Raw genomic sequence first — 10,296 nt, 5'->3', positions numbered from 1 at the left:
TGTGGTACTGGGTGTCAGTGTGTGTCTGTGTTACTTTGTGTAAGTGTGTGTCTCTGTTACTTGGTGTCTGTGTGAGTCTTTGTTACTTGGTGTCAGTGTGTGTCTGTGTTACTGGGTATCAGTGTATGTCTTTGTCACTTGGTATCAGTGTATGTCTCTGTTCCTGGGTGTCAGTGTGTGTCTGTGTTACTGGGTATCAGTGTATGTCTTTGTGACTTGGTATCAGTGTATGTCGTTGTTACTGGGTGTCGGTGTGTGTCTGTGTTACTGGGTATCAGTGTATGTCTTTGTGACTTGGTATCAGTGTATGTCTTTGTTACTGGGTGTCAGTGTGTGTCTGTGTTCCTGGGTATCAGTGTATGTCTTTGTGACTTGGTGCCAGTGTATGTCTTTGTTACTGGATGTCAGTGTGTGTCTTTGTGACTTTGTGTCATTGTATGTCTGTGTTACTTGGTGTAAGTCTGTGTCTTTGTTACTTGGTGTCCGTGTGTGTCTGTGTTACTGGGTGTCAGTGTCTGTCTTTGTCACTGGGTGTCAGTGTATATCTTTGTTACTTGGTGTAAGTGTGTGTCTGTGTTACTGGGTACCAGAGTCTGTCTTTGTTACTTGGTGTAAGTGTGTGTCTGTGTGACTGGGTATCAGTGCATGTCTTTGTTACTTGGTGTCAGTGTATGTCTGCGTTACTTGGTGTAAGTGTGTGTCTGTGTTACTGGTTTTCAGTATATGTCTTTGTGAATTGGTGTCAGTGTATGTCTTTGTTACTGGGTATCAGTGAATGTCTTTGTGATTGGTATCAGTGTATGTCAAAATACTTGGTGTAAGTGTATGTCTTTGTTCCTTGGCGTAATTGTCTGCCTTTGTTACTTGGTGTAAGTGTATGTCTTTGTTAAATGGTGTTAGTGTATGTCTTTGTTACTTGTTGTCAGTGTATGTCTGTGTTACTTGGTGTAAATGTTTGTCTTTGTTACTTGGTGTAAGTGTATGTCTTTTTTACTTGGTGTCAGTGCATGTCTTTGTTACTTGGTGTCAGTGTGTGTCTGTGTTACTGGGTTTCAGTGAATGTATTTGTGATTGGTATCACTGTATGTCTTTGATACTGGGTGTCAGTGCGTGTCTGTGTTACTGGGTATCAGTGTATGTCTTTCTGACTTGGGATCAGTGTATGTCTTTGTTACTGGGTGTCAGTGTGTGTCTGTGTTACTGGGTATCAGTGTATGTCTTTGTTACTTGGTGTCAGTGCATGTCTGTGTTACTTGGTGTAAGTGTGTGTCTGTGTTACTTGGTGTAGGTGTGTGTCTGTTTTACTGGGTATCAGTGTATGGTTTTGTTACTTGGTGTCAGTGTATGTCTGTGTTACTTGGTGTCAGTGTGTGTCTGTGTTACTTGGTGTAAGTGTGTGTCTGTGTGACTGGGTATCAGGGCATGTCTTTGTTACTTGGTGTCAGTGTATGTCTGCGTTACTTGGTGTAAGTGTGTGTCTGTGTTACTGGGTATCAGTGTATGTCTTTGTGACTTGGTGTCAGTGTATGTCTTTGTTAGTGGGTATCAGTGAATGTCTTTGTGATTGGTATCAGTGTATGTCAAAATACTTGGTGTAAGTGTATGTCTTTGTTCCTTGGTGTAATTGTCTGTCTTTGTTACTTGGTGTAAGTGTATGTCTTTGTTAAATGGTGTTAGTGTATATCTTTGTTACTTGTTGTCAGTGTATGTCTGTGTTACTTGGTGTAAATGTTTATCTTTGTTACTTGGTGTAAGTGTATGTCTTTTTTACTTGGTGTCAGTGCATGTCTTTGTTACTTGGTGTCAGTGTGTGTCTGTGTTACTGGGTATCAGTGAATGTATTTGTGATTGGTATCACTGTATTTCTTTGATACTGGGTGTCAGTGCGTGTCTGTGTTACTGGGTATCAGTGTATGTTTTTCTGACTTGGGATCAGTGTATGTCTTTGTTACTGGGTGTCAGTGTGTGTCTGTGTTACTGGGTATCAGTGTATGTCTTTGTGACTTGGTATCAGTGTATGTCTTTGTTACTAGGTGTCAGTGTGTGTCTGTGTTCCTGGGTATCAGTGTTTGTCTTTGTGACTTGGTGTCAGTGTATGTATTTGTTACAGGGTGTCAGTTTGTGTCTTTGTGACTTGGTGTCAGTGTATGTCTGTGTTACTTGGTGTATGTGTGTGTCTGTGCATCAGTGTATGTCTTTGTGACATGGTGTCAGTGTATGTCTTTGTTACTGGGTGTCATTGTGTGTCTTTGTGACTTGGTGTCAGTGTATGTCTGTGCTACTGGGGGGTCAGTGTGTGTCTGTGTTACTGGGGTTCAGTGTGTGTTTCTAGCTGGGTGTCAGTGTGTGTCTGTGACACTGGGTGTCAGTATTTAGTTTTGTTTGGAGAGACAGCACTTTCACAGGCCCTTCGGTCCACCGAGTCTGTGCCGACAATCAACCACCCATTTATACTAATCCTACACTAATCCCGTATTCCTATCACATCCCCACCTGTCCCTGTATATTACCCTTCCACCTACCTTTACAAGGGGCAATTTATGATGGCCAATTATCCTATCAACCTGCAAGTCTTTGGCATGTGGTAGGAAACCGGAGCACCCGGAGGAAACTCACGCAGACACAGGGAGAACTTGCAAACTCCGCACAGGCAGTACCCAGAATCGAACCCGGTTCCCTGGAGCTGTGAGGCTGCGGTGCTAACCATTGCGACAATGTGCCCCCCCACCCCCCTCCCCCAGTGTGTGCCTGTGTTACTGGAAATCAGTGTATGTCTTTGTTACTTGGTGTCAGTGTCTGTTTTTGTTACTTGGTGTAAGTGTATGTCTTTGTTACTTGGTGTCAGTGCATGTCTGTGTTAATTGGTGTAAGTGTATGTCTTTGTTACTGGGTGTCAGTGTGTGTCTGTGTTACTGGGTGTCAGTGTATATCTGTGTTACTTGGTGTAAGTGTGTGTCTTTGTTACTTGTTGTAATTGTATGTCTTTGTTACTTGGTGTCAGTGTATGTCTGTGTTGCTGGGTATCAGTGTATGTCTTTGTGACTTGGTATCAGTGTATGTCTTTGTTACTGGGTGTCAGTGTGTGTCTGTGTTACTGGGGATCAGTGTGTGTCTTTGCTACTTGGTGTAAGTGTATGTCTTTGTTACTCGGTGTCAGTGTATGTGTTTGTGACTTGGTGTCAGTGTCTGTCTTTGTTCCTTGGTGTAAGTGTATGTCAAAATACTTGGTGTAAGTGTATGTCTGTGTTACTCGGTGTAAGTGCATGTCTTTGTTACTTGGTGTAAGTGTGTGTCTGTGTTACTTGGTGTCAGTGTATGTCTGTGATAATTGGTGTAAGTATGTGTCTTTGTTACTTGGTGTAAGTGTATGTCTTTGTTACTTGGTGTCAGTGTGTGCCTGTGTTACTGGGTATCAGTGTATGTCTGTGTTACTGTGTATCAGTGCCTGTCACTGTGTGTCACTGTGTGTCTGTGACACAAGGTGTCAGTATTTAGTTTAGAGAAACAGCACTGAAACAGGCCCTTCGGCCCACCGAGTCTGTGCCGACCATCAACCAACCATTTGTACTAATCCTACACGAATCCCATATTCCAATAACATCCCCACCGGTCCCTATATATTTCCTTACCACTTACCTAGACTAGGGGCAATTTATAATGGCCAATTAACCAACCAACCTGCAAGTCTTTGGCATGTGGGAGGAAACCGGAGCATCCGGAGGAAACCCACGCAGACACAGGGAGAACTTGCAAACTCCGCACAGGCAGACCCGAGAATCGAACCCGGGTCCATGGAGCTGTGAGGCTGCAGTGCTAACCACTGCGCCACAGTGCCGCCCAGTGTGTATCTGTGTTACTGGGTGTCAGTGTGTTTGTTTGTCTTACTGGCTGTCAGTGTGTGTCTGTGTTACTTGGTGTAAGTGTGTGTCTTTGTTACTTGGTGTCCGTGTGTGTCTGTGTTACTGGGTGTCAGTGCATGTCTTTGTTGCTGGGTGTCAGTGTATGTCTTTGTTACTTGGTGTAAGAGTGTGTCTGTGTTACTGGGTATCAGTGTGTGTCTTTGTTACTTGGTGTAAGTGTGTGTCTGCGTTACTGGGTATCAGTGTATGTCTTTGTTACTGGGTATCAGTGTATGTCTTTGTGACTTGGTGTCAGTGTATGTCTTTGTTACTGGGTGTCGGTGTGTGTTTTTGTGACTTGGTGTCAGTGTATGTCTTTGTTACTTGGTGTAAGTGTGTGTCTGTGTTCCTGGGTATCAGTGTTTGTCTTTGTTACTTGGTGTCAGTGTATGTCTTTGTTACTTGGTGTCAGTGTGTGTCTGTGTTACTTGGTATCAGTGTATGTCTTTGTTACTTGGTGTAATTGTCTGTCTTTGTTACTTTGCGTAAGTGTATGTCTTTGTTACTTGGTGTCAGTGTATGTCTGTGTTCCTTGGTGTAAGTGTGTGTCTTTGTTACTTGGTGTAAGTGTATGTCTTTGTTACTTGGTGTCAGTGTATGACTTTGTTACTTGGTGTCAGCGTGTGTCTGTGTTACTGGGTATCAGTGTATGTCTTTGTGACTTGGTATCAGTGTATGTCTTTGTAACTGGGTGTCAGTGTGTGTCTGTGTTACTGGGTATCAGTGTATGTCTTTGTGACTTGGTATCAGTGTATGTCTTTGTTACTGGGTGTCAGTGTGTGTCTGTTTTCCTGGGTATGAGTGTATGTCTTTGTGACTTGGTGTCAGTGTATGTCTTTGTTACTGGGTGTCAGTGTTTATCTTTGTGACTTGGTGTCAGTGTATGTCTTTGTTACTTGGTGGAAGTGTGTGTCTGTGATACTGGGTATCAGTGTATGTCTTTGTTACTTAGTGTCAGTGTATGTCTGTGTTACCTGGTGTAAGTGTGTTTCTGTGTATCAGTGTATGTCTTTGTGACTTGGTGTCAGTGTTTGTCTTTGTTACTGGGTGTCAGTGTGTGTCTTTGTGACTTGGTGTCAGTGTATGTCTGTGTTACGGGGGGTCAGTGTGTGTCTGTGTTACTGGGGGTCAGGGTGTGTTTCTAACTGGGAGTCAGTGTGTGTCTGTGTTACTGGGTTTCAATGTATGTCTTTGTTACTTGGTGTAAGTGTATGTCTTTGTTACTTGGGTTCAGTGTATGTGTTTGTGACTTTGTGTCAGTGTGTGTCTGTGTTACTGGGTATCAGTGTTTGTGTTTGTGACTTGGTGTCAGTGTATGTCTTTGTTACTGGGTGTCAGTGTATGTCTTTGTTACTTGGTGTATGTGTATGTCGAAATATTTGGTGTAATGTATGTCTGTGTTACTCGGTGTAAGTGTATGTCTTTGTTACTTGGTGTAAGTGTGTGTCTGTGTTACTGGGTATCAGTGTCTGTCTTTGTTACTTGGTGTCAGTGTATGTGTTTGTTACTTGGTGTAATTGTCTGTCTTTGCTACTTGGTGGAAGTGTATGTCTTTGTTACTTGGTGTCAGTGTATGTCTTTGTTACTTGTTGTAAGTGTGTGTCTTTGTGACTTGGTGTCAGTGTATGTCTGTGTTACGGGGGTTCAGTGTGTGTCTGTGTTACTGGGGGTCAGTGTGTGTTTCTAACTGGGTGTCAGTGTGTGTCTGTGTTACTGGGTATCAGTGTATGTCTTTGTTACTTGGTGTCAGTGTATGTCTTTGTGACTTGATGTCAGTGTATGTCTTTGTTGCTTGGTGCCAGTGTGTGTCTGTGTTACTGGGTATCAATGTATGTCTTTGTGACTTGGTATCAGAGTATGTCTTTGTTACTGGGTGTCAGTGTGTCTCTGTGTTACTGGGTATCAGTTTATGTCTTTGTGACTTGGTATCAGTGTATGTCTTTGTTACTGGGTGTCAGTGCGTGTCTGTGTTCCTGGGTATCAGTGTATGTCTTTGTGACTTGGTGTCAGTGTATGTCTTTGTTACTGTGTGTCAGTGTGTGTCTTTGTGACTTGGTGTCACTGTCTGTCTGTGTTACAGGGGGTCAGCGTGTGTCTGTGTTACTGGGTATCAGTGTATGTCTTTGTTACTTGGTGTCAGTGTATGTCTTTGTTACTTGGTGCCAGTGCATGTGTTTGTGACTTGGTGTCAGTGTATGTCTTTGTTACTGGGTGTCAGTGTATGTCTTTGTTACTTGGTGTAAGCGTATGTCAAAATTCTTGGTGTAAGTGTATGTCTGTGTTACCAGGAGCAAGTTTATGTCTTTGTTACTTGGTGTAAGTGTATGTCTTTGTTACTGGGTGTCAGTGTGTGTCTGTGTTCCTGGGTATCACTGTATGTCTTTGTGACTTGGTGTCAGTGTATGTCTTTGTTACTGGGTGTCAGTGTGTGTCTGTTTGACTTGGTGTCAGTGTATGTCTTTGTTACTTGGTGTTAGTGTGTGTCTGTGATACTGGGTATCAGTGTATGTCTTTTTTACTTGGTGTCAGTGTATGTCTGTGTTCCTTGGTGTAAGTGTGTGTCTTTGTTACTTGGTGTAAGTGTATGTCTTTGTTACTTGGTGTCAGTGTATGACTTTGTTACTTGGTGTCAGCGTGTGTCTGTGTTACTGGGTATCAGTGTATGTCTTTGTGACTTGGTATCAGTGTATGTCTTTGTAACTGGGTGTCAGTGTGTGTCTGTGTTACTGGGTATCAGTGTATGTCTTTGTGACTTGGTATCAGTGTATGTCTTTGTTACTGGGTGTCAGTGTGTGTCTGTGTTCCTGGGTATGAGTGTATGTCTTTGTGACTTGGTGTCAGTGTATGTCTTTGTTACTGGGTGTCAGTGTTTATCTTTGTGACTTGGTGTCAGTGTATGTCTTTGTTACTTGGTGGAAGTGTGTGTCTGTGATACTGGGTATCAGTGTATGTCTTTGTTACTTAGTGTCAGTGTATGTCTGTGTTACCTGGTGTAAGTGTGTTTCTGTGTATCAGTGTATTTCTTTGTGACTTGGTGTCAGTGTTTGTCTTTGTTACTGGGTGTCAGTGTGTGTCTTTGTGACTTGGTGTCAGTGTATGTCTGTGTTACGGGGGGTCAGTGTGTGTCTGTGTTACTGGGGGTCAGGGTGTGTTTCTAACTGGGAGTCAGTGTGTGTCTGTGTTACTGGGTTTCAATGTATGTCTTTGTTACATGGTGTAAGTGTATGTCTTTGTTACTTGGGTTCAGTGTATGTGTTTGTGACTTTGTGTCAGTGTGTGTCTGTGTTACTGGGTATCAGTGTTTGTGTTTGTGACTTGGTGTCAGTGTATGTCTTTGTTACTGGGTGTCAGTGTATGTCTTTGTTACTTGGTGTATGTGTATGTCGAAATATTTGGTGTAATGTATGTCTGTGTTACTCGGTGTAAGTGTATGTCTTTGTTACTTGGTGTAAGTGTGTGTCTGTGTTACTGGGTATCAGTGTCTGTCTTTGTTACTTGGTGTCAGTGTATGTGTTTGTTACTTGGTGTAATTGTCTGTCTTTGCTACTTGGTGGAAGAGTATGTCTTTGTTACTTGGTGTCAGTGTATGTCTTTGTTACTTGTTGTAAGTGTGTGTCTTTGTGACTTGGTGTCAGTGTATGTCTGTGTTACGGGGGTTCAGTGTGTGTCTGTGTTACTGGGGGTCAGTGTGTGTTTCTAACTGGGTGTCAGTGTGTGTCTGTGTTACTGGGTATCAGTGTATGTCTTTGTTACTTGGTGTCAGTGTATGTCTTTGTGACTTGATGTCAGTGTATGTCTTTGTTGCTTGGTGCCAGTGTGTGTCTGTGTTACTGGGTATCAATGTATGTCTTTGTGACTTGGTATCAGAGTATGTCTTTGTTACTGGGTGTCAGTGTGTCTCTGTGTTACTGGGTATCAGTTTATGTCTTTGTGACTTGGTATCAGTGTATGTCTTTGTTACTGGGTGTCAGTGCGTGTCTGTGTTCCTGGGTATCAGTGTATGTCTTTGTGACTTGGTGTCAGTGTATGTCTTTGTTACTGTGTGTCAGTGTGTGTCTTTGTGACTTGGTGTCACTGTCTGTCTGTGTTACAGGGGGTCAGTGTGTGTCTGTGTTACTGGGTATCAGTGTATGTCTTTGTTACTTGGTGTCAGTGTATGTCTTTGTTACTTGGTGTCAGTGCATGTGTTTGTGACTTGGTGTCAGTGTATGTCTTTGTTACTGGGTGTCAGTGTATGTCTTTGTTACTTGGTGTAAGCGTATGTCAAAATTCTTGGTGTAAGTGTATGTCTGTGTTACCAGGAGCAAGTTTATGTCTTTGTTACTTGGTGTAAGTGTATGTCTTTGTTACTGGGTGTCAGTGTGTGTCTGTGTTCCTGGGTATCACTGTATGTCTTTGTGACTTGGTGTCAGTGTATGTCTTTGTTACTGGGTGTCAGTGTGTGTCTGTTTGACTTGGTGTCAGTGTATGTCTTTGTTACTTGGTGTTAGTGTGTGTCTGTGATACTGGGTATCAGTGTATGTCTTTTTTACTTGGTGTCAGTGTATGTCTGTGTTACTTGGTCTAAGTGTGTGTCTGTGTATCAGTGTATGTCTTTGTGACTTGGTGACAGTGTATGTCTTTGTTACTGGGTGTCAGTGTGTGTCTTTGTGACTTGGTGTCAGTGCTTGTCTGTGTTACCGGGTGTAAGTGTGTGTCTGTGTTACTGGGTGTCAGTGTGTGTTTCTAACTGGGTGTCAGTGTGTGTCTGTGTTACTGGGTATCAGTGTATGTCTTTGTTACATGGTGTAAGTGTATGTCTTTGTTACTTGGTGTCAGTGTCTGTGTTTGTGACTTGGTGTCAGTGTATGTCTTTGTCACTGGGTGTCAGTGCATGTCTTTGTTACTTGGTGTAAGTGTAAGTCAAAATACTTGGTGTACGTGTATGTCTTTGTTACTTGGTGTAAGTGTGTCTCTGTGTTACTTGGTGTAAGTGTATGTCTTTGTTACTTGGTGTAAGTGTGTGTCTGTGTTACTGGGTATCAGTGTCTGTCTTTGTTACTTGTTGTCAGTGTATGTCTTTGTTACTGGGTGTCAGTGCGTGTCTGTGTTACTTGGTGTCAGTGTATGTCTTTGTTACTGTGTATCAGTGGTTCTCTGTGTTACTGGGTGTCAGTGTGTGTCTTTGTTACTTGGTGTAAGTGTGTGTCTGTGTTCCTGCGTATCAGTTTATGTCTTTGTTACTTGGTGTCAGTGCATGTCTTTGTTACTGGGTGTCAGTGTGTGTCTGTGTTCCTGGGTATCACTGTATGTCTTTGTGACTTGGTGTCAGTGTATGTCTTTGTTACTGGGTGTCAGTGTGTGTCTGTGTGACTTGGTGTCAGTGTATGTCTTTGTTACTTGGTGTTTGTGTGTGTCTTTGATACTGGGTATCAGTGTATGTCTTTTTTACTTGGTGTCAGTGTATGTCTGTGTTACTTGGTCTAAGTGTGTGTCTGTGTATCAGTGTATGTCTTTGTGACTTGGTGACAGTGTATGTCTTTGTTACTGGGTGTCAGTGTGTGTCTTTGTGACTTGGTGTCAGTGCTTGTCTGTGTTACCGGGTGTAAGTGTGTGTCTGTGTTACTGGGTGTCAGTGTGTGTTTCGAACTGGGTGTCAATGTGTGTCTGTGTTACTGGGTATCAGTGTATGTCTTTGTTACATGGTGTAAGTGTATGTCTTTGTTACTTCGTGTCAGTGTATGTGTTTGTGACTTGGTGTCATTGTATGTCTTTGTCACTGGGTGTCAGTGCATGTCTTTGTTACTTGGTGTAAGTGTAAGTCAAAATACTTGGTGTAAGTGTATGTCTTTGTTACTTGGTGTAAGTGTGTGTCTGTGTTACTTGGTGTAAGTGTATGTCTTTGTTACTTGGTGTAAGTGTGTGTCTGTGTTACTGGGTATCAGTGTCTGTCTTTGTTACTTGTTGTCAGCGTATGTCTTTGTTACTGGGTGTCAGTGCGTGTCTGTGTTACTTGGTGTCAGTGTCTGTCTTTGTTACTGTGTATCAGTGGTTCTCTGTGTTACTGGGTGTCAGTGTGTGTCTTTGTTACTTGGTGTAAGTGTGTGTCTGTGTACCTGCGTATCAGTTTATGTCTTTGTTACTTGGTGTCAGTGCATGTCTTTGTTACTTGGTGTAAGTGTGTGTCTGTGTTACTGGGTATCAGTGTCTGTCTTTGTTACTTGGTGTAAGTGTGTGTCTGTGTTACTGGGTATCAGTGTATGTCTTTGTTACTTGGTGTCAGTGTATGTTTTTGTTACTTGGTGTAATTGTCTGTCTTTGTTACTTGGTGTAAGTGTCTGTCTTTGTTACTTGGTGCAAGTGTGTGTCTGTGTTACTGCGTATCAGTTTATGTATTTGTTACTTGGTGTCAGTGTCT

The sequence above is a fragment of the Heterodontus francisci genome, unplaced genomic scaffold (assembly GCF_036365525.1).
Source record: "Heterodontus francisci isolate sHetFra1 unplaced genomic scaffold, sHetFra1.hap1 HAP1_SCAFFOLD_97, whole genome shotgun sequence".
Classification (NCBI taxonomy): domain Eukaryota; kingdom Metazoa; phylum Chordata; class Chondrichthyes; order Heterodontiformes; family Heterodontidae; genus Heterodontus; species Heterodontus francisci.
The sequence above is the reverse complement of the archived record's forward strand: the minus strand, read 5'-3'. Positions refer to the sequence as shown.